This window comes from Mirounga leonina, unplaced genomic scaffold (assembly GCF_011800145.1).
Source record: "Mirounga leonina isolate KUSES-001 unplaced genomic scaffold, KU_Mleo_1.0 Mir_165, whole genome shotgun sequence".
Classification (NCBI taxonomy): domain Eukaryota; kingdom Metazoa; phylum Chordata; class Mammalia; order Carnivora; family Phocidae; genus Mirounga; species Mirounga leonina.
The window spans coordinates 12798411-12822717 of record NW_023270415.1 but is presented as its reverse complement, the minus strand read 5'-3'; the positions used below and the strand labels follow the sequence as shown (position 1 = coordinate 12822717).

At 43.1% G+C, this 24307-nt stretch overlaps 1 long non-coding RNA gene across 1 annotated transcript; it reads left to right on the top strand.

The window, feature by feature from the left end:
• Positions 1-198: 198 nt before the first annotated feature.
• LOC118014857 lies at positions 199-8017 on the top strand. The gene is made up of 3 exons (XR_004680394.1): positions 199-469; positions 5754-5993; positions 6696-8017. It is a non-coding gene; the product is annotated as an uncharacterized LOC118014857 (long non-coding RNA).
• The last annotated feature ends 16290 nt before the right edge of the window (positions 8018-24307 follow it).

Here is a 24307-nt window from a genome sequence, read left to right as displayed (position 1 = left end):
CGGCGGCTCCCTCCGCGCCGCGCCCGCGCGCCGCCACCTGACGTCAGGCGCGCCTGGCATAATTTATGCAAGAATTCGGCCGGGGTGGCGGAGGCCGAGGGAGAGGCCGAGAGAAAAGGGGCGGCGCGGGGCTGCGGGGCCGCGGGCTGCGGAGGGCGGGCCGGGCGCCACTTCCCGTCCCCGGGCGGGCGCCGGCGCTGCGGGCGGTTCTCCCCGCCGGCCGGTGCGCGGCCGCCGCGCAACCTCCCTGGCAGGGCTCTTCGAGCGCTTGGCCGCCGCGCGGCTGCGCCCCGGGCGCGGGCTGGAGAGGGTGCCACGTTTCCCCGCGCGGCACCTTCCCGGAGTCAGGGTGCGCCGCCCCGGGGCAGGAAGCGGCGGCTGGGAGCCAGCAGCGGTCCTCCTGGCCACAGCGAGGGGTTTCCAGCGCTACGCGGACGGCGGCGGCTCGAGGGGTTTGGATGTCTCTTCTGTAATTATCCTTCAGCTTGACATGGTTTTCCCACATGAAATTATTGATAATGGACACATACCATTTCAGCTAGATTTATCCTGCCTCTCCACATTGCTTTTCCTACCTCCTCGTTGACAGGACAGCCGGCCCCACTACTAGATCAAAAAGTTTAACTAGATGGCGTTGATTTTGTTGAATTTGTTACCCTGCCAAAAAAGGGAGAGCGCAATCATTATGAAACAAAGAAATAGGTTGTGTGCCCATTATTAAACGTGTCAGGACTAGAATGTTTTAATCATTCTTTGGCAAAAATGGCACTTTTATATGATCTCCTAACCTTTAACGTCCACACCTCTTCTTCCGTTTCTCCTCCCGGTACAAAAGGAATAGTAAACCTGGAGAAATTTGTCCTGTATTAATTTTCCTTTTAGGAGATAAATCTACAACATTTGCCAAGCGCTTTCTGTGTGCAAGTTACGGAGCAATGATAATTCTTTTATTTATTTATTTATTTTAATGATAATTCTTCTAAACTGTCGACAATTGTACACTTTAAGATGATGTTATTAGGTTGAAGATTACATTTACTGTTAAATCAAGGAAGGAACTTTTATCAACCAAAGATAGTCCTAAAATAGAGTAAAGCAACTTGCTACCATTAGACTCCAAAATAAACAGAAAATTGCAAAACTATGCAAAACATACTTTCTCCTCATTCACCACCTGTAGTGCTAAGATTAATCACAATATTTCTGTTTGAACAAAAGATTAATCAAAACCATTTTGCTACACAATAACTAGAACTACTCAATAATTTTGATTATACTAGACTTAACCACTAAAACATTTATTTTTCTATTATTAGTAATAGTTTTCTAAAGGTTTGTTACACTATATTGTCATTTATTAAAATGCATTGGTTTTGGCTTTCTTTTGTCGTTTGAGTGGTGTTTTAAAGGAGGTAAATATTTCATTCAAGGGATTTACAGATAAAGAGAAAGAAGAATGACATTACAGAAAATTCTGACATAAAAAAATTGGAAAACACTAAAATAAACTTCTCCCTGTTTTATAGCCCCATATCATAAACCAAGAATCAGAATTCTGAGGTTAGGTTTACATTTCCATTACATTTCTGCTATATCTCTCAATGAAAGCATGTGGGGGATGCTTTGGTGTATGTGTGGGAGAGAGAGAGGTTAAAGACAGGATACAATGTCTACAAAGAAATCACTAGTGCCTTGCTATTTCAGAGGTCATAAAACTGACAAAAGGAACTATTTCTTATCTTTTACAGTATACCCCAGCTCACTGTCAGGTGTAAATATGTTTCAAGGCTAATTATGAGCAAAAACAAAAATGATATCTGCATATAATGAAAGTGTATTCATCTTCAATCAACAAATAGTACTAAATGACTTTGAAGAGGTCCCCTTATGCCCTTGTAATTTAACTAGAGAGGTAGAACATTTTTCTTGGAAACACGAGAGATGGTAAAGTAGTACAGCCAAAGCTCAAACTAGAAGCAAAACGGCTGTACTGCCCCTTCATGATTTATTCTCCCTCCTTATCCCAACCACTGTCCTGACAGCCATGATGGAGAAGACTCTAAGCTTTTAGAAGTTGCACTGGTGCAGAGTTTGAGGGGCCTTGAAAAGCAGGGAGCCTCAGGGGCAAACTCTAGGCAGCTCTGGCCTACTGAAGTCGCTACCTCCCCCCCACACACACACCCCTGCGCCACCCCCCATCCCCACTTCCCTTTAGATTCCACTGTTTTCTCTCCATTTGCTGCACTATTGAAGTTCTCCCAATGAGAATCATTTGAATTCACAAGCTTTCCCTTTAAGTATGCAAATACCTTAAGGAGAGATAAGGGACTCTTGGTCATTCACAGATGATTGTAAATTAGGTCAATGGGTCATTTTCCTCCCAACAGCTAGCTGAGACTAACAAATTTAGAGATTTATTTATTCATTCAACACAGAGTGCCTAAGAGGTTCCAGGCATTGTTTTAGGCACTGAAGATGCAGTAGGGAACAAAACAAACCCAAATTCCTGCCTTCCTGAAGTTTACAGTCTAACAGATTGGGAGTTTTGATTCAGTGGTTAGACAAAATGGTAGTTTTGGAGTCTGAGCCCTTGGGGGATAGGGCAGGCCTGTGTTCCTTACAGCCAGAAGGCATTGGAAAGGTACTAGGGACCTGGAAGATGGACATAAAAGTATGGATTGGGTGCCTGAAGAAAGCAGTGGAGAAAAATACCAAAGACAACTTAACCTGTTACAAAAAGGTTTTCTCAGCCCCCTGAAATGAAAGAAAAGTCTTCCAAGAACTGAAACTAAATATTACTAAGTAACCAATAGTTCAGCTACATCACTGTTTAGACAAATGAATAGTTGTCTCTGTTTGGAAACATAGCCATAATGTATCAATATATAATACTTCATGGAGGCAGGGGGAGGTGAGGGGGTTAATTTGCACATCCAAAGTAACTTCAGGGATGCCTAGCAGGCTCAGTGGATAGAGCATACTACTCTTTTTTTTTTTTTTCCTGAAAGATTTTTTTTTTGGAAGATTTTGTGTTTTTTTTTAAGTAATCTCTACACCCAGCATGGGGTTCCAACTCAAATCCCAGAGATCAAGAGTTGTATTCTCTACCGACTAAGCCAGCCAGACCCCCTGAGCATACTGCTCTTGATCTTGGGGTCATGAGTTCAAGCCCCATGTTGGATGTAGAGACTACTTACAAACAAACAAGCAAAAAACTGAAAATTACCCAAACTCTAGGAACACCTCCTACTTAAAACTAGAGCCCTATCTGTTCTTCCAAATATTATGAACTTTAAGAAATTACAGATATTACACTAATTCCAGTGTTGAGGACATACTTCGATGCCTTTTTGGAACTCATCTTTTGACAATGTGTTTGCAACCGATTTGCAAGTCATAGGGAACAACTCTCTTTAGGACCATATCTCTTTTTCTCCACTAAAACTATTATTCTACTTCATCATTTATCAGATTTCCATCCAAATGATTTTGGCAAGCTCCAAACAATATATTTTGCCTTTAAATGATAAAGATTTACTACCATTGAAAATATAAAGAAAGGGCACCTGTGTGGCTCAGTTGGTTAAGCGACTGCCTTCGGCTCAGGTCATGATCCTGGACTCCCAGGATCGAGTCCCGCATCGGGTTCCCTGTCAACAGGGAGTCTGCTTCTCCCTCTGACCCTCTCCCCTCTCATGCTCTCTCTCTCTCTCTCATTCTCTCTCTCAAATAAATAAAATCTTTAAAAAAAGAAAATATAAAGAAAAACAAAGGTGCAGATATTTAAAGAGTTACAAATGCCAAAGGAAGCACCAAAAAGAAAACTTTAAAAAGCATTGCTTGCATCACTGGAATAACAGCATCTACGTTCCTCTGTCATTTTTTCATGAGGGAAAGAATCCAGTTGCATATGTAAGTTCACTCTCCATGTTCTACCCATAATGGAACTACTTGCTATGAGCTTTTGCTAGTCACTACCAAGATTATCAAGGTCAAGATATCAGGTGAAAAGAAAGCCCCACTGTTGACTCCCAAAGATAGCATGTTTAGCTAGGGTTTAGCAAACATTGTATTGAATGCCTACTTTCTTTCAGCAAACATTTATTGAGTACCTAGCATGTGCCAGACTATTGGCTAGCTCCCTGTCCTCAAGGAGCTCATGGTTTACAGCAACATAAAGGAAGAAGTGATTTTTGCTGCCTGAGAAAGCAGAGCAGGTTTCCTAGAAGAAGGGAGGTTCAAGCTGGGTCTCGAGTAAGCACAGGAATTAATCTGAACAAGGCGGGTGGGAGGCATTCCCGACAGACAACAAAGTGGTCCAGTGGTTTTAAAGCTTGGTGAGCACTTGTTACTGCAAGTGATTTTATACTGAGTGGAACATGGAGGGTGAGCCAATCTTCCTCTTCAGTCTTCTCTGATCCTCCCAGGATGGGTTGGCTGTCCTTCTTTTGTTCTCCCAAGAGTGCCTATCTGCATCAGTACTGGTTTACAATGGATTATAATTAATTGCTATCTTATTCTGTCATTAGGTTGTGGGCTAGTTGGGGGCAAGGACCATGCCTTGTCTTTTAGCATCCCTCGTTGGCCTAGAGCCTTCCATATAGAAGGTGCTCAGTAAATGCTTACATACTTATATACATGTGGGGCGGGGGGGGGGGGGGGTAGTAGATTAGACTGGAGAAGTAGATAGCCAAGGAGAGCTCTAGATGTCACCCCCAAACGTTTTGGTGTCACTGATGAGTCCAGCAAGAGAGTAACAAGGCAGACCTGTACTTAAAAAGATCTCTGTGAGAAGTTGCAGAATGTGGGAGACTAGACCTGAAGCAGGGAGAAAAGTGAGGTGGCCCCCATAAGACAAAAACAGGGAAGATATAGAAGTAATTATCAACTACTTCTTTGTACCCTTCAGACTCAAGAAGTTCCTAGATGCTTGTCACCTGGGCTGTCATCCCATAGGGAAGACAAGGCAGAACTGAAGAACCGCTCCTCCCTGTGGTGGAGGAAGGCAGTGCTCTTTCTGGAAGGAGCACTTATGGGGAGTGTGAAGGCAGTGGTTCCAGAGTGGCCCTGCCGCCAATCTGTAAAGAGCCACTTCGTCTCTTCTCCTCTCAGTTACCAGCTCCAATATTGGGTGACTTGTCATCACTGAACTTACCCTCAATAATACAGGGCCATACCTAAGTCTCTCATTGTCTCCATTTCTAGACTAACAAATGAAAATCCATAGTGCTAACTTAGTCAATTATAATTAGATTCTTTTATAAGACATTTAAAGTGGGAAAATATAGTGTTCTATTCAACAGTGATCAAGCACTTTCTCTGGGGGCTAGAAAAACAGAAATAAAGCAAACGCCTGCCCTAAAGGATTTGTCCAAATGTATCAGGCATGACACACATCGAAGTATGTCGTTACAATTCAAATGCGTACAATAGTGGTATTACTGGGTAGAGTGGTAGTGCAGAAGAAGGGACGACTGATTTTGCCTCTGCGCAGAGAGGCAGGGGAAGCTTTACAGAGGATGTGATATTTAAACTGGGTCTTCAAGGACTCTGCAGATGGCCGGGCTGGGGAGGTATACCAGGCAGGAAAACTGTCCAGGACATCTACTGGGCAGATGGCTAGTGTCAGCACTGCAAGTAATTTGGTGCAAGCACAGCATAAACGGGGACAGGACAGGAAATGAGGTTGGAAATATAGGTGGAGCCAGGTTGGGGAGGGTTTTGTAGCCTATTCAGAAATCTTTATTCCATAGGTGGTGAGGAGCCACTAAAGGATTGTCAGCAGGAAAATGATCAGGACAAACATGGATGTACTGGCTGGGTGAGCCAATCCTCAGAGCAAGGAGACAATGAAGAGACATCGCCGATGGTCGAAGTACAACATGACAGAGCCCTTGACCAAGGCAGCGTTCGAGGTGATGGAGATAAAGGATTAAATGCAAGAGATATTTAGGTGACATGTTTGATAAGATTTGGTGAATGACTGATAATTGGTAAGTGAATAAAAAGTAAGGGTGAAGATTCACTTCTAAGTGTCCTCCTTGAGTGGTAGCCAGTTGCATCATTAACCAAGATAAAGAATAAGGGGCAGGAGCAGTTTGTAGAACACAGTGCTTTGGGGTGGGAATTCGAGGTGATCTGTGGAATATTCAAGTGGGGATGCCCATCAAGTAAGATATGAGAATGTAGAAGACTGATCTGGTCTAGAAATGTAGGTGTAAGAATCATGAGGTATGAATGGTACTTAAATCCATTAGTGGGGCACCTGGGTGGCTCAGTCGTTAAGCGTCTGCCTTTGGCTCAGGTCATGATCCCGGGGTCCTGGGATCGAGCCCCACATCGGGCTCCCTGCTCAGCGGAAAGCCTGCTTCTCCCTCTCCCACTCCCCCTGCTTGTGTTCCCTCTCTCACTGTCAAATAAATACATAAAATCTTTTTAAAAAATCCGTTAGCATGGACGGCATTGTTTGGAAAGACATGCAACATGAGACAAAAACAGGCTAACAGGAATCTTTAAAACACCATGTTTTCTCAGTTATTTATTACTATGTATCAAACCACCCCAAAAAGTAGTGGCTTAAAACAAAAATGTATTATTCATCTGGTGGATTGACTGGGGGTTGGGCTCAGTTGGAAAACCTGGGGTAGATCTTTCTGTCTCTCTCACTCTCTCTCTCCCCTTGGTCTTTATCTTAGTCATCCAGATGACATGGCAGTCTCTGAGGAGTGTTCTAAGAAGGCAAGCCCCAAAACACAAGCACCTATCAAGCCTCTGCTGGCTTTGCGTTTACTGATGTTCTACTGGCCAAAGCAAGTCACAAGGTCAAGCCCAGAATCGATGTGACAGGAGAAGGAAAGTGGGAAATTACGTGACCACCCTGAGGAGTAATTCACTGGGGAGCATTACTTATCCATGTGAACTGTTAGGAGACAGGCAGAAAAAAATAATAAAGGGAGACATCAAAAAAGAAGCCACTGAAGACAACTCATGAAGATCAATCTGAAAGGAAAAATAAGACCTCAAGAGAGGAGAGTTTCTAGAAGGAAAAGAGCAACAAGTCAAATGTCACAGAGGGAGCAAGAAGGAAAGGAACGAAAAGTGTTCATTGGATTTGGTCTTTGTTAACCTTTTCAGTTTCGAGTGTTGAGGGCAAAAGCTAGATTGCAGAGGGGTGAGAAATTTAATGGGAGCTGAGGAAGTGTAGGCAGTTGGTGTAGACTTCAGACTGTAGTAGTGTAGTCATGAAATGAAGAGAGATGGGATGGTAGCTAGAGGAGACCTCACATCAAAGAGAGGGTAGCAGTTTTAAAAAACAAACAAACAAACAAACAAAACAAAACGAAAACAACCATCAGAATGATAAGCATCCCTGTAGAGTAGGAGATGGGAGCAGGAGGGGAGTGGGCAACCACATCAGGGAGTGAGGCTCATGGGGAAGATGTCATCAAGCCCTGGGTGGACGACAGGAAAAAACACCTGTCTTTCTGGAACCCAAGAAAGGTGGGTAAAAATGGCAATAAGTTTGTAGGTTGGGGCAGGGAGAGATGACAGAAAGTTAAGCAGATTCATTTTATAGTAGCTTCTGTTTTTCTTATTAATTCAGTGGCTAATCATTTGCTGAGATCAAAATGTTCATGGATGGTCACGAGATTTGAGGAAAGAGTTTAAGTTTTGGAATAGTCCCTACAGGGAAGAAAGAAGCTGCAAAAACCAAGTAAAAGGACTCTCATTGAGTCCTGAGATGAGATTGTAGCAGCTCTAAGCTGTTACACAACTTTCTGAAGTGACATTCACCCCTGGAGAAAAGGAATACAAGTGGTGGATTGCCAGGTTCACCCGGGGAAGTCATTCTCTTTTATGGAGACCAAGAGGGATCACTGGCCACATAGCCAAAGTAGGGTCCCCCAGAGCCATGCCAGATCAGCTTGCGTTGTTACCTGGAGCCATGAAGTAGCCACAATCACGGTCTTCGTTTAAATGTAGGACATGAGTTGCATATAAAATAATGTGAGAGATTTCTGGCCATCTCAAATCCTTTTTTTGGGAATAGATATGTTCACGACGACAAAGAAATAACTAAGTATGTCTCCTCTTCCTTCTGTTTCATTAAGACTCTGGGTGGCTGTTTGGCCCATTTGGTTGAATTCCAATGTTAACCAGGCCAAAGGCTTGAGTGTTGTTTTTGTTCTGGTGACCTCAGGAGTGTCAATGTCAAACAGTGGGACATAACATTATCGCTGCAAGTTCTTAGACAGTTCTAGGCTAAACTATGTCAAACTCAAAGATGTACTTTGAGATGTAAAATGAGAACAGGTCATAATTTAAGGTCACCTAATTCTGTATCTCATGTGTCAGATCTCATGATATGCCTACATTCTACTCTGGTTTAGATATTTGCCAATAATTATTGCTAGCACAGGATGCTCCAGGCTTCTTCCTCCTTGGTCAAAATATTCACAGTGGATAGAATATAAGATTTGGGTTTTGTGAATCGTGTACACACAACCTTTATAGATGAAGGATCAAAGGCTTGAGAGATTGCCCTACTGCGAAAGGCAAAGGTGGAATCGAAACCCAGACCTCCTAAACCCCTGCTTAGTGTTTTTTTCCCAAACAGAAATCTAATAATGGCTGAAAGACTACTTGCCTTTCCTGTGATCCACTGCGGACTGAACTCCTTTACGTCCAACTGTTTGCCCTTTCTTCTGCTTTTTTATTTATTATTATTATTTTTTTAAGATTTTATTTATTTATTTGACACAGAAAGAGAGAGAGAGCATGCACAAGCAGGGGGAATAGCAGACAAGGGAGAAGCAAGATCCCTGCCCAGCAAGGAGCCCAATGTGAGGCTCAATCCCAGGACCCCGGGATCATGACCTGAGCTGAAGGCAGCCGCTTAACCAACTGAGCCATCCAGGCGCCCCTCCTCTGCTTTTTTAAAGGGGGAAAAGTCACATTTGACAGACAAGTCTGTACCCTGTCACAGTATCTTGCCTTACGCTGCAGCTCTGGATAGGACGGACTTGAGAATTGGACAACCAGTGCCGGTTAATCCCTTCTCCTGGGTAGAATTGCTAACTACTGTCTGTCTAACTGCTCCACATTGAAATGTGGTGGTCATGGGGTTGCACATATGCAGCGCACCACTCAGATATGGGAGTGCTGGGCTCAGTATCAGAACCTAGGACAGTGTCTGGCATGTAGGAGGCCAGCAACGACAAATGCTCATGGAAAGAGGGTTACATTTAAGGTGATGGGATGACTGGGCACAGAAAGACAAAACTAATTTTTAAAAGAGATTCTGTGTACTTGAATCTGAAAGGAGAAAACATTCCTAATTTTATCTTAATTTGTATTTTAACATAGTTAACTTCCTCCAAAGTAATTACTTTTTAATATGTTTCTAATGTGTTTATAATATGATTGAGCTGCTATACTGGGTCTTTTCATTTATATAGCTAGCAAGAATTCATATTAACCCATCTCCTAAGCTCCTCTCTGGAGTTTCTCTGTGGTGTAAGCTGCTGTAAATTCAGTTCACAGGGTAGAGCTTCATGAGATCAACAAGACAGAAGCCAACTGGCCACAGAGGAGTACACCATCCCATTCCTGGTCCCGTCCTAACAGTTCCGTTGTGGGGCCCTCATAAGCCACAGCCCTTGAATCACTTCGAAGTCACCTGGGTCTACAGTCGATTAAGTATAATTTCACATGTTTCACCAACAGCCTATTCGTTTATTGCCTCTCAGGAAAAGAAAATGTCTCATTACCAGACCTGACTCAGCAAGGGTAAAATAGTACATGCAGGCTCAGAGATGGCACAGGTTGAGGCAGTGGCACAAGAGGGATTGAATTTTGGGGCGCCTGGGTGGCTCAGTGGGTTGTGTCTGCCTATGGCTCAGGTCATGATCTCAGGGTTGTGAGATTGAGCCTGGCATCGGGCTCCACGCTGGGTGTGGAGCTTGATTAAGATTTTCACTCTTTGGGTCTATCCAACAAGAAGATCTAACAATTGTAAATATCTATGTCCCTAACATGGGAGTAGCCAATTATATATGCCAGTTCATAACAAAAGCAAAGAAACACATCAACAACAATACAATAATAGTAGGGGACTTTAGCACCCCCCTCACTGAAATGGACAGTTCATCTAAGCAAAAGATCAACAAGGAAATAAAGCCTTTAAATGACACCCTGGACCAAATGAACTTCACAGATATATTCAGAACATTCCATCCCAAAGCAACAGAATACACATTCTTCTCTAGTGCTCATGGAACATTCTCCAGAATAGATCACATCCTAGATCACAAATCAGGTCTCAACTGGTACCAAAAGATTGGGATCATTCCCTGCATATTTTCAGACCACAATGCTTTGAAACTAGAATTCACTCACAAGAGGAAAGTCAGAAAGAACTCAAATACATGGAGGCTAAAGAGCATCCTACTAAAGAATGAATGGGTCAACCAGGAAATTAAAGAAGAATTTTTTTTTAAGATTTTATTTATTTATTTATTTGAGAGAGAGAAAGAGTGCGTGCACATGAGAGGGGGGAGGGTCAGAGGGAGAAGCAGACTCCCCGCCAAGCAGGGAGGCCGATGCGGGATTTGATCCCAGGACTCCAGGATCATGACCTGAGCCGAAGGCAGTCGCTCAAGCAACTGAGCCACCCAGGCACCCCTAAAGAAGAATTTAAAAAATTCATGGAAACAAATGGAAATGAAAACACAACTGTTCAAAATCTTTGGGATGCAGCAAAGGCGGTCCTAAGAGGAAAGTATACAGCAATACAAGCCTTTCTCAAGAAACAAGAAAGGTCTCAAATACACAACCTAACTCTACACCTAAAGGAGCTGGAGAAAGAACAGCAAATAAAGCCTAAACCCAGCAGAAGAAGAGAAATAGTAACGATCAGATCAGAGCAGAAATCAATGAAATAGAAACCAAAAGAACAGTAGAACAGATCAATGAGCTGGTTCTTTGAAAGAATTAATAAGATTGATAAACCCCTGGCCAGACTTACCAAAGAAAAGAGAAATGACCCAAATAAATAAAATCATGAATGAAAGAGGAGAGATCACAACCAACACTAAAGAAATACAAACAGTTATAAGAACATATTATGAGCAACTATATGCCAGCAAATTAGATAATCTGAAAGAAATGGATGCATTCCTAGAGATGTATAAACTACTAAAACTGAACCAGGAAGAAATAGAAAACCTGAAGAGACCCATAACCAGCAAGGAAATTGAAGCAGTCATCAAAAATCTCCCAACAAACAAGAGCCCAGGGCCAGATGGCTTCCCAGGGGAATTCTACCAAATATTTAAAGAAGAATTAATACCTATCCTTCTGAAACTGTTCCAAAAAATAGAAATGGAAGGAAAACTTCCAAGCTCATTTTATGAGGCCAGCATTAGCTTGATCCCAAAATCAGACAAAGACCCCATCAAAACGGAGAATTACGGACCAATATCCTTGATGAACATGGATGCAAAAGTTCTCACCAAAATACTAGCCAATAGGATCACAGTACATTAAAAGGATTATTCACCACAACCAAGTGAGATTTATCCCTGGGCTGCAAGCTGGTTCAACATCTGTAAATCAATCAATGTGATACAATACATCAATAAAAGAAAGAACAAAACCATATGATCCTCTCAATAGATACAGAAAAAGCATTCAACAAAGTACAGCATCGTTTCTTGATTAAAACTCTTCACAGTGTAGGGATAGAGGGTACATAGCTCAATATCGTAAAAGTCATCTATGAAAAACCCACAGCGAATATCATTCTCAATGGGGAAAAACTGAGAGCTTTCCCCTTAAGGTCAGGAACACAGCAGGGATGTCCACTATCACCACTGCTATTCAACATAGTACTAGAAGTCCTAGCCACAGCAGTCAGACAACAAAAAGAAATAAAAGGCATCCGAACTGGCAAAGAAGAAGTCAAACTCTCACTCTTTGCAGATGATATGACACTTTATATGGAAAACCCAAAAGACTCCATCCCAAAACTGCTAGAACTCATACAGGAATTGGGTAAAATGGCAGGATATAAAATCAATGCACAAAAATCAATGGCATTTCTATACACCAACAACAAGACAGAAGAAAGAGAAATTAAGGAGTCAATCCCATTTACAATTGCACCCAAAATCATAAGATATCTAGGAATAAATTTAACCAGAGAGGCAAAGAATCTGTACTCAGAAAACTATAAAATACTCATGAAAGAAATTGAGGAAGACACTACTGGGTATTTACCCCAAAGCTCATGGATTGGAAGAGCAAATATTGTGAAGATGTCAATGCTACCTAGAGCAATCCACACATTTAATGCAATCTCTATCAAAATACCATCAAGTTTTTTCAAAGAAAGGGAACAAATAATCCTAAAATTTGTATGGAACCAGAAAAGACCCCGAATAGCCAGAGGAATGTTGAAAAAGAAAAGCAAAGTTGGCGGCATCACAATTCCAGACTTCAAGCTCTATTACAAAGTTGTAATCATCAAGACAGTATGGTACTGGCAGAAAAACAGACACATAGATCAGTGGAACAGAATAGAGAGCCCAGAAATGGACCCTCAACTCTGTGGTCAACTAATCTTCCACAAAGCAGGAAAGAATGTCCAATGAAAAAAAGACAGTCTCTTCAACAAAGTTTGTTGAACCAAACTTGCAGCCCAGGAATAAATCCCACTTGGTTGTGGTGAATAATCCTTTTAATGTACTGCGATCCTATTGGCTAGTATTTTGTTGGGATAATTGGACAGCCACATGCAGAAGAATGAAACTGGACCATTTCCTTACGCCACACACAAAAATAGACTCAAAATGGATGAAATACCTAAATGTGAGATAGGAGTCCATCAAAATCCTAAAGGAGAACACAGGCAGCAACCTCTTCGACCTCAGCCACAGCAACTTCTTCCTAGAAACATCGCCAAAGGCAAGGGAAGCAAGGGCAAAAATAAACTATTGGGACTTCAAGATAAAAACTTTTGCACAGCAAAGGAAACAGTCAACAAAACCAAAAGACAACAGACAGAGTGGGAGAAGATATTTGCAAATGACATACCAGATAAAGTGCTAGTATCCAAAATCTATAAAGAATTTATCAAACTCAACACCCAAAGAACAAATAATCCAATCAAGAAATGGGCAGAAGACATGAACAGACATTTTTCCAAAGAAGACATCCAAATGGCCAACAGACACATGAAGAAGTGCTCCACATTGCTCGGCATCAGGGAAATCCAAATCAAAACCTCAATGAGATACCACCTAACACCAGTCAGAATGGCTAAAATTAACAAGTCAAGAAATGACAGATGTTGGTGAGGATGTGGAGAAAGGGGAACCCTCCTACACTGTTGGTGGGAATGCAAGCTGGTGCAGCCACTCTGGAAAACAGTATGGAGGTTGCGGGCGCCTGGGTGGCTCAGTTGGTTAAGCGACTGCCTTCGGCTCAGGTCATGATCCTGGAGTCCCTGGATGGAGTCCCGCATCGGGCTCCCTGCTCGGCAGCGAGCCTGCTTCTTCCTCTGACCCTCCCCCCTCTCATGTGCTCTCTCTCTCTCATTCTGTCTCAAATAAATAAATAAAATCTTTAAAAAAAGAAAAAAAAAAAGAAAAGAAAACAGTATGGAGCTTCCTCAAAAAGTTGAAAATAGAGCTACCGTACGACCAAGCAATTGCACTACTGGGTATTTACCCCAAAGATACAAATGTAGGGATCTGAAGGGGTACATGCACCCCAATGTTTATAGCAGCATTGTCCACAATAGCCAAACTATGGAAAAAGCCCACATGTCCATCAACAGATGAATGGATAAAGATGTGAGATATATATATATAAACACAATAGAATATTAGGCAGCCATCAAAAAACCGAAATCTTGCCATTTGCAATGATGTGGATGGAACTAGAGGGTATTATGCTGAGCGAGATAAGTCAATTAGAGAAAGACATGTATCATATGATCTCACTGATATAAGGAATTCTTAATCTCAGGAAACAAACTGAGGGTTGCTGGAGTGGTGGGGGATGGGAGGGATGGAGTGGCTGGGTGATAGACACTGGGGAGGGTATGTGCTATGGTAAGCGTTGTGAATTGTTTAAGGCTGATGAATCACAGACCTGTACCTCTGAAACAAATAATACATTATATGTTTAAAAAAGAAGAAGAAGAAGAAGATAGTAGGAAGGGAAAAATAAAGGGGGGGGAAATCGGAGGGGGAGACGAACCATGAGAGACTATGGACTCAGAAACAAACTAAGGGTTCTGGAGGGGAGGGGGTGAGGGGATGGGTTAGCCTGGTGATGGGTATTAAAGAGGGCACATATTGAATGGAGCCCTGGGTGTTATACGCAAACAATGAATCATGGAACACTACATCAAAAACTAATGATGTCATGTATGGTGATTAACGTAACATAATAAAATAAAATTTAAAAAAATAATCTTTTTGATAGCAAAAAAAAAAGATTCTCTCTCCCTCTGCCCCTCCCCCCTCTCTCTCCCTCTCTAATACATACATACATACATACATAATAAGAAACCAGTTTTAAGTGTCCAAGCCAGTGGCATTAAGTTCATTCACAATGTTGTGCAACTATTACTACTATCCATCTCTAGGCTTTTTTGTCACCCCCAATGGAAACTCTGTACCCATTAAACATTAACTCCCCATTCTGCCCTCCCTCCAGCCCCTGGCACTCTCTACTCTCCTGTCAATTTACCAAATCTAGGTACCCCATGTAAATGGAATCATATAATACCTGTCCTTTTGTGTCTGGCTTATTTCACTTAGCACATGTTTTCAAAGTTCATCCATGTCATAGCATGTGTCTGAATTTCCTTCCTTTTTAAGACTGAATAATATTCCATTGTAGTATGTGCCACATTTTCCTTATCCATTCATCTGTTAATGGAAACGTGGACTACTTCCACCTTGTAGCTACTGTGAACACCACTGTTATCAGCATGGGTATAGCCTCATCTTTTTTAAGACTAGGACCCATTCAACCAAGGTCCTGGCACTCTGTAACTCCTCCCTCCCTGAGTCCTGTTCATGCCAGCTCCCCTGTCCCTTTGCCTACTCCACGGTGAAGGCCTTACATCCTGTGAGCAGAACTGAGGCTGGCTTCCTCATGTACTGCTGTGCTCTCTCCTTGGAGTGGTTCTCTTGCACTTGGCGCTGCAGATTCCCTGCTCCTGTCTCTGGGTGTGGGAGCTTGGCAGGACCCATTGTCTTCCCTGGAAGCCACTGTCACAGGATCAGTCTCTCTCTTCTCTTCATGAGCTAAAGTTTCGTACGCCTCAAGGTCAGACCTTTCCAAAACATGCTGTAGATAAGAGCTAAAGTACACCACAACATGGAAAATTTTAGTGAAAGGCAGGTGTGGTTGTGATTGGATAATGCTATAAGACTTTTTCAAGTTAAATATTTTTATAAAATAGGATTGCTTGCTACTTGACTATTTACTGATAAAAATTGACAATCATTTATTAAGCCCTCCCCTTTTAAAAAATTTTATTTATTTATTTATTTATTTATTTATTTATTTATTTGAGAGAGAGAATGAGTGAAAGAGAGAAAGAGAGAGAGAAGAAGAAGTGGGAAGGGCAGAGGGAGAGGGAGAAGCAGACTCTCCAATGAGCAGCGAGCCCAACATGGCGCTCAATCCTGGGACTCCAGGATCATGACTTGAGCCAAGGCAGATGCTTAACCAACTGAGCCATCCAGCGCCCTATTAAGCTTTTCCTCTGGGATTTGTGGAGGACTATATTAAATGTAGACATATCCCTTCCATTGCCCTCAGAGAGAGTACATTTAGTCCAAGACATGGACCATGATGGTCTAACTATTCAAATAAATTATGGTTTATCTTTATAATAGAAGCTACATAGCTATTAGAATAAGGTATATATTTTTGTGCTGAGGTGCTATAATCTCCAAGCTATACTGTTATATGGGGGAAAAAAGTCTAGATGCAGAAGAATGCAGAAGAATGTATATGGTATGTTTATAGTTGGGGGCAAAAGGACCAAAGATTTATATATACATATATGTGTATTCATATGCGTGTGTTTGTAAATGCATAGCTATATCTGTAATGATAACACAAAGAACTAACAAACATGGTTGCTTCTCAGGCAGTTGCGGATGACAGAATACCTTTTTCCTGGGCAAACTCTCTGGTACAGTTTAAATTTTTGACTGTGTGCACATATTACTTTCAATTAAAAAAATGTTTCTAAAACTAACAATAGAAGACAGAGTATGGGAAACAGTAAATGAATAGTGTATAAACAACATGAAAGGCTCTCAGAGGAAGGAAGGCTGGCTCTAGGCTGGGGCAGTCAGGACAGTTCATGGAAGTGGAGTGGTCCTTCAAGGAAGATGGGCAGACAGGCAGGCTTTCGGCAGAGGGAGGAGTGGTGGGAGGTAGGGTGGGATGGCATTCCAAAGAGAAGGCACACAATAAGCAAACGTCGAGTGTATGAAGTAAATCAGTTGACCTTTGCCTGGGTGGAGGAATGTAGCAATATTTTATTTATGTAATGTATACACTGGCTCATTCCAACATGCATTTTAAGACACTTATAAGGTGAAAAACAACACAAAATTATTAAAGTAGAAATAGAAGCTGAGGGCGCCTGGGTGGCTCAGATGGTTAAGCATCTGCCTTCGGCTCAGGTCATGATCCCAGGGTCCTGGGATCGAGTCCTACATCAGGCTCCCTGCTCGGAAGGGGGACTGCTTCTTCCTCTCCCTCTGCTGCTCCCCCTGCGTGTGCTCTTTCACTCTCGCTGCCAAATAAATAAATAAATAAATCTTAAAAAGAAAGAAAGAAAGAAAGAAAGAAAGAAATAGAAGCTGAAATCAGGACCTAGGGGAAAATAACAAATTTTTAATCAAGAGAAGTAACCAGTTATTAAGCTTTGCAATTGTATCTGTGCCTCTTGATGGCCAGAGTAAAGAAGCAAAACCATAAATACATGGCTTTTGCTATGTAAAGGATGCATAACAGCTTTCTGAGTACCAGTTCTTTCTGTCAAATTTTATAAGAAAGCGGGGCGCCTGGGTGACTTAGTTGGTTAAGTGTCTACCTTCGGCTCAGGTCATGAACTCAGGGTCCTGGGATTGAGCCCCACTTCAGGCTCCACAGGGAGTCTGTTTCTCCCTCTCCATCTCCCTCTGCCCCGCCTCTGCCCGCACGCACACGCGCTCTCTCTCTCTCTCTCAAACAAATAAAAGCTTGTTTAAAAAATTGTAAGAAAGTCTCGCATGAGAATTCACATAGGAGACAGTGAGTCGTGACCCTGAGCAGGATCTGTGTAAGCCAGGGTAATGATCAGGAGCATCTTGGTTGAAGGTCATCCAGGATGCAGACGTTCAGGGGTCTACCTTAACAAAGTTCTCGAAAGAGTGGATGAATATCATGTCTCCTAGAGAATTTTACCTGAATGTCCTTCTCTCAGCTGGGAGTTCTTTGTGTTGTTGGGGGAGGGGGGTTGTGTGTTTGACTTATAATTAGAGCCAGAGAACAGGTGACATGAGGACAGAGCCTAAGTGGCTGGCATTCTGTATTACTGGTCAATGGCCAGTCACATGTTTTAAGACCAGACAACAGGTAGAAGTGTGAACATCTTATTAGGAAAGCTGAGAAAGCTAGCAAGCAGTGTTTTGCCAGAGTGACAGGCAATTTCCCCTTCCCCTAGCATGGGACCACAGGTGTCCCTTGAGACAAATGTAGAATCATCCTCAGAGAGAAGCTTTGCCTTCTTGCGGTGCTTGGATAATTGTTCATTTGACTCTCTGATATTCAGCACTAAAAGAGGATGTCAGATATGACACTGGTCTACACATCTTCAAGTCACTTGGTTTTCATGGCTGTAGAAAAACATCTAATGCTAAGCAAGATGAACTGTGGGGGGAGGCTGGGAATATAAGTTGGGACCAGACTGTGTTAGAGTACTCTCAGCAGTTTAGACTTTACTCCAAAAGTAATGGGTAGCCATTGAAGGTTCGTGACTAGGAAGTACATGGTAAGGAGCACATGATGTGTAGGTGGTCAATCCAGTGGCAGTTTCGAGTGGAATTGAGGAAAAAGAGACCAGCAGGGAGAAGGTATTGTAATATTTTTGAAGCCTGCAATAGGGCAATAGGTGTGAGAATCGAAGGGAAAAGCTGTTCACATTCTATAGAGAGAGAACTGACAGGTCTTCATGACTGAATATGAGAGCGGAGGAAAAGTGGAGGATGGCTCTGAGACCTGGAGGCCAAGTGATTTAAGAGGACTGTAGAAACTGCAGAAACAGATATGGTGTCAAGAGGGGTAGTTTGTGTGGGGGAGGATACATTTGTTTTTAGACATGTTGATTTTGAGATGATGGCAGATTATCCCAGCGAAATGATCCAGCAGTTAGCTGATGATAAAAGAATGAAGCTATCTAAATGAATGAGATTCCTGATGGAAGTGCATCATTTCACCTATGAAATCTTCTTGCCAAAAAATCAACTTGAATCAGATCACACCTCTACAGTTTACTGGAAACTTAGGTGGGTGGTGGGATGAATGTGTTAAACAACACAGTGGCGATCTGATCAGCAAACTCCAGAATGTGGGACATGGCACAGGACAAATGAGCTGGTGTTTTCTACAAATATATAGCAAGGAAAAAAAAAAGAGAGAGAGAGAGGGAAAGAGAATCTAAAGATTAAAAGAGATTTAAATAAAAAGCAACATCAACCAAGTGCAATTTGTGGACTTTATTTGGATCCTGATCTGAACAAACTGACTCTTCTAAAAATTTATGAGACAACTGAGGAAATTTGATCTGATTAGATATTTGGATATTTTTGTAGTTAAGACTAAAAAAAGAGAGTCCTTAAAACTTAAAAATATATACTGAAATATTTATAAATGAACTGATAGAGTTTCTGAGATTTGCTTCAAAAGAATCCAGTAGGAGTAGGACATAGGGAATGGGGGGGTAGAGATGAAATGGTAGTGGCCATAAATGGATGATTGTTGGGTGTGGTTGAGAATACCTGGGGAGACCCTCTCTACCATTGCATACATTTAAACTGTTCCATAATATGGGTGCCTGGATGGCTCAGTCAGTTAAGCATCAGACTCTTGATTTGGCTTAGGTCGTGATCTCAGGGTCATGAGATTGAGCCCCTTGTCAGGCTCTCCACTGGGTGTGGAGCCTGCTTAAGATTCTCTCTTTCCCTTTCCCTCTGCCCCTCTCTCAAATAAATAAATACATCTCAAAAAAATAAATAAATAAAATGTTCCATAGTAAATAGGTAAAAATGAATGAGTGAATGAATGAGAGAGTTCAGCCCATGAAAGTCAAACACTTCCTTGCTAAAGTAAATATCTATAGACAGATGAGCAGGTAGTCCAAAGCAGAACCCCGGGAAGTCTCACAGTTAGGGTGTAATCAGGAAAAGAGGAACAACGGGTAAAGTAGAAGCAATGTGCTCTATGGACAAAAGCACAGCTTTGGCATTCCACAAATCTGGGTTTGAGTCCAGCTCTCTGACCAGCGTCATCATTCTGAGCACATCATCTTCCTCCGTAAGCGTACAAGCCTCAGTTTCCTTATCCATAAAGTGGAGATAATAATTACATCTGCCTCCTAGAGTTAATACAAAAGTTAAGTGCAATAATGTGTATAAAGCACCTTATATTCCGCCTGACACAAAATAAACACTCATTAAGCACTCGCTATTGGTGTTTGCTGTTTGATTAGTGGTCGTAAAAGGTAAGAAAAGAACTGGAGTATGCAGCCTGACAGAAGGCAAGAGAAAACTCTGATGAAAGGGCAATGACAATGGTGCCAGGTTACAATCCAGGGATCTGATGCCTTTATCTGATTAGGTGGTTTGGAGGTCACGGATGATGTCAACATCTTAGTTTCATAAAGATGTGGCCAGTACAACCTGATGACTGGGATTTGAGCTGGAGTGCTGGGGAAGCAAGGGGGGGTAGGGGCGGTGGATTCTGTATATCTCCCTATTTGGCCATGAAAGAAAGGAAAGGGATAGAGCAGCAGAGACAAGGGAGCCCTTTCTCCAAGTGAAGGAGCTCTGGCAAGTCTGCGGCCCATGGAGGGGGAGTAGCTGAGGGGCTGAGGCAGGAGCAGGGTCCTCAGCTCAGGAAGAGAGACAGAGGGCTGACCTTTGGGTGAGGTTATTCAGGGAAGTTGATTCACAGTGAGTGAGGTGTGGAGAATAAAAACAGGATGAAGCTTCCAGAGGAATCAGGGTTTCCAAGAGCACTGGAAGGGACTGTGGGGAGAGGGAGGGGAGCTCAGACAGGCAAGGGAGAAGCCCAGAGAAGCACGGAAGGGAGAATGAAAGAGAGACTAGCTGAGCACGGGGCTTGGTGTCTGGGTGAGGGGCTGAGGATGACAAGGACGACCAGGCTGGGGATGAGCGAGAGCAGATTTATGGAGTGCAGACTGGGGTCCCAAGCACTGTCTGAGGCCCAAGCAAGTAGCGTGTGCACCATGTCCTGTTGCAGAGATTGCTCTGATTGACCTCTCCACTGGGGCAATGGGAGAAGGGCACTGGCACCTGGTCTAAAGCAGCATCCAAGGTGGCCCGTGGTGGAATAGACACCTCCAGCTTCCCGAGGAGGAACTGCAGGGCCTTGAGGAAGGAAGGGCTAGAACACTCCCCAGAGAGCCAAGGGGGAAACACAGCACAAAACAAATGCACCCAGGGAGACTCAGGGCCATACTAGGAGTGTGAAAATGTGCAATCCTTTCTCTATTATTTCTGAGCCCTCTACTCTACTTTCACCCTTCACTTCCAACCCCCCATCACCTCATCTCTGAGCCTCATTCTGAGGACGAATTGGTAGCACTTGTTTCTTACATTACTGGCTAATACGAAAAACCCTGGAAATTTAATAACTTGCTTGCTGTAAAAACTCCTGGGTCTAAATGTCATGACCTTTCGACAAAGGAGATGAAGATTTGGGAAGAAGATGTTTCAAATCTAGATTCATCAGGATGATGATGTTGACATATCTATAACTTTTCAAATTCAGGGATGGCCCGCCCTTCTTTTGGCCCCCAATACTCGTTGGTCCTCTTCTTCCATACCAATAGAAATTTTAGCTGGGCACATGGCTGCTCAAAACAAAGAGGGTGTATGTCAGCCTCCCTTGCAGCTAGGGGTGGTTAAATCAGCCCAACAGTGCATAGGCAAACACGTTGGATGTGAGCTTCAGAAGAACTTCCAGAAAGACACTTGGTGCATGCCCTTCACCCTTTCTTTATTCTTCCTTCCACCCTGCTGCCCCGAATTTGACTCTAGCCCCCATCTCAGACCACAGAGATAGGGGCAAAGCTTCTGAATGGCGAAGTCAAAGAAAATCAATGCCTAAAGATTTGAAGTGAGACACACATCAGCCCGGAAGTACATAGTACAAGCCCAGAACTTGTACAGATCTGGGATAAAATTTCAATTTTGTTTATGCTAATGTTATTTGAGGATTTTCTGTTATGTGCAGTCAAACCTAATTCTAACTGTTATACAAAGTATTAAAATCAACTAGTTGTTGGTAAAAAAAAAAAGTTAATGTGAAAGGTAATGATTTGCTATTTATAAGAATATAATAAAATCACAGAAGTAAAATTGTAAGCCAGATGATCGTCTATTAGATCAAACCTATAACCATGTGTTCTTTTTTTTTTTCCATGTGTTCTTAAAAGTATATTCAGTGACCAATTTCCAACCAATTTTCTTGTGTTGGGCCCTGTATTGGACTCGAAGGATGCCCTATGAATAAGCCACAGTCTCTGCCCCATGAATCCCACATCTGGAGAGATTGCAGTCTGATTGTAATAGTGGGGATAAGCAGCAGGTACTAGGGGCACACGCACCCCCTTCCTGCAGACTGAGGTAGGGCCCAGTGAGTGCTTTCTCGGAAATGAGGTCCCAGCTGAGACCCGAAGAACAAATAGGATCTGGCCAGACAAAGAAGAGGAAAGAATTGGCTTGGCAGGCAGTGGGATCTGCTGGTGCAGAAACTTGGAACAAGAGGGAGGGTAGCACTTCTGGAGCGCTCAGCATGGGCAATGCCAAATGAGGTCCGTTCATGCAGGGCAATGCGGGACCATGACGGGGCAGTGCTCTGTCGCATGGCATGAGGAGAGGCCAAAGGTGACACGGAATGAGGCTTCGAGAGTGCCGTTTTAGAGTGTAAGAGGAAATCATTAAGGGCCTTGGAGAAAAGCACTGATAGACTTCACTTTGGGCTCAGCTGGGGCTGCAGCCAGTAAGCCCATGTGTCAGGGTACCGTATCCACCCCCGAAGTACAGAGCAGTGCTGGGGGAGAGGCTAAGGGGATGGGGTCTCCGTGAGGTTGAAGAGCAGGTGTAATAAAATCAAAGCCAAAGGGGCGCCTGGGTGGCTCAGTCGTTAAGCGTCTGCCTTCGGCTCAGGTCATGATTCCAGGGTCCTGGGATTGAGCCCCACATCGGGCTCCCTGTTCAGCGGGAAGCCTGCTTCTCCCTCTCCCATTCCCCCTGCTTGTGTTCCCTCTCTCGCTGTGTCTCTCTCTGTCAAATAAATAAATAAACTCTTTAAAAGAAAAAATCAAAGCCATGGGGGAAGAACGAAGGCTGTGGGTATAGACTACACGTGGATGCACTTCAGAAGTGGGGTGGTTCCAGGCCATGTCCCGCGTGAACATGGGAGAACAAGGCTCAGGGTTGGGAAGACAGCTCTGGAGTCGTGGTGGAGCACTGTACGAAGGGAGTTTGCTTGAGAAGAGCTAGGGGAGTCCAGGAGTGGGTTTGAGGGAGAATAAGGAGCGTTCCCTGCAGGGGGCTAGGGAGGGGGTCCTGTCATGCAGGCAGAGGTTGAGGATGGGTCAAAACTCAAACAGCCACAAGGGAAAGTCAGGGGCAAGGCATGAGGCAGATGACACAAAACAGGTCTTCAATCAGGGATCCCACTGTGGGCTTCCAAGTCTCTTTGTTTAAAAATTTTGTGTGTGTGTGGTGGGGCGCCTGGGGGGCTCAGTCGGTTAAGCGGCTGCCTTTGGCTCAGGTCATGATCCCAGGGTCCTGGGCCTGCTCAGCAGGGAGCCTGCTTCTCCCTCTCCCTCAGCTTGTGCTCGCTCTCTCTCTCAAATAAAAAATAAGACCTTAAAATAAAAAAATAATTTTTGTGATAAAATATACATAATATGAAATGTACCATTTTAACCATTTTTAAGTGTACAGTTCAGCAACATTAATCACATTCACATTGCTCCACAACTGTCACCGTTAGCCCTCTCCAGAGTTTTTTCATCTTCCCAAACTAAAAATCTGTACCCGTTAAACAATAGCTCCCCATTACCTCCCCACTTCAGTGCCTGGAAACCTCTGTTCTACTTTCTGTTCTATTTTCTTTGTGAATTTGACTACTCTAAGTACTTCCTATGAGGGGAATCATACAATGTTTCTTTTTGTGTCTGGCTTATTTCACTTTGCATCATGCCTTCAAGGTTCATCCATGTTGCTGCCTGTGTCAGGATTTCCTTCCTTTCTTAAGGCTGAGCAATATTTCATTGTATGTATATACCACATTTGATTCATGCATTCATCCATGGACTTTTGGGGTGTTTCGCCTTTGGAGTAAAAAGAGTTGGAGAAGTTCACAGGGAAAGGGAGAAACCCAGAGCAGAATAGGAATGTAATCCACTCTCTCCTTTTACATAAAAATGTGGAAATTGTAGTCTATGGAAAGTCTGAATGGCTCAAAGTCAAAAAGAATTCAAGTCTTCTGACCTTCAGACTGCTTTTTCTTCTAGTCCCGTGTTTACCCCCAAGCTGGTCTGAATTCAGTGGAATTCCCTGACCGAGGAGGAATATGGGTGGGGCAGATGAACAGATCCTGGAGGTCTGAGCGAGGCTGGAATCCCACAGCATGACGCCACACCAGCACAGAAATGGAGCCCGAGAAGCTCCAGGCAAAACTGTCAAAGCTCTTTTGGGTCCCACCTCACTGGGTCATTGATCTTTTCTTCCTTTCTACCTTTGCTGTTCACGGTCTCTTAGCCATCTTGTTCCCTTTCTTCATCTCAGCAGGATAAAACCCATCTCTGTTGACCAGGTGAAAGATTATTTAGGTGTTAACTTAAAGCACCATCTGTGCCCCTCCCAGGAGATTTACATTTTAAGGGGCAGCTTTAGAAAATTGAAAATTTTAGGAGCCAAGAGAATGGGGCTGTAACAGTGGAATGGCAGGGGGGTGAGAGTGCTGTATT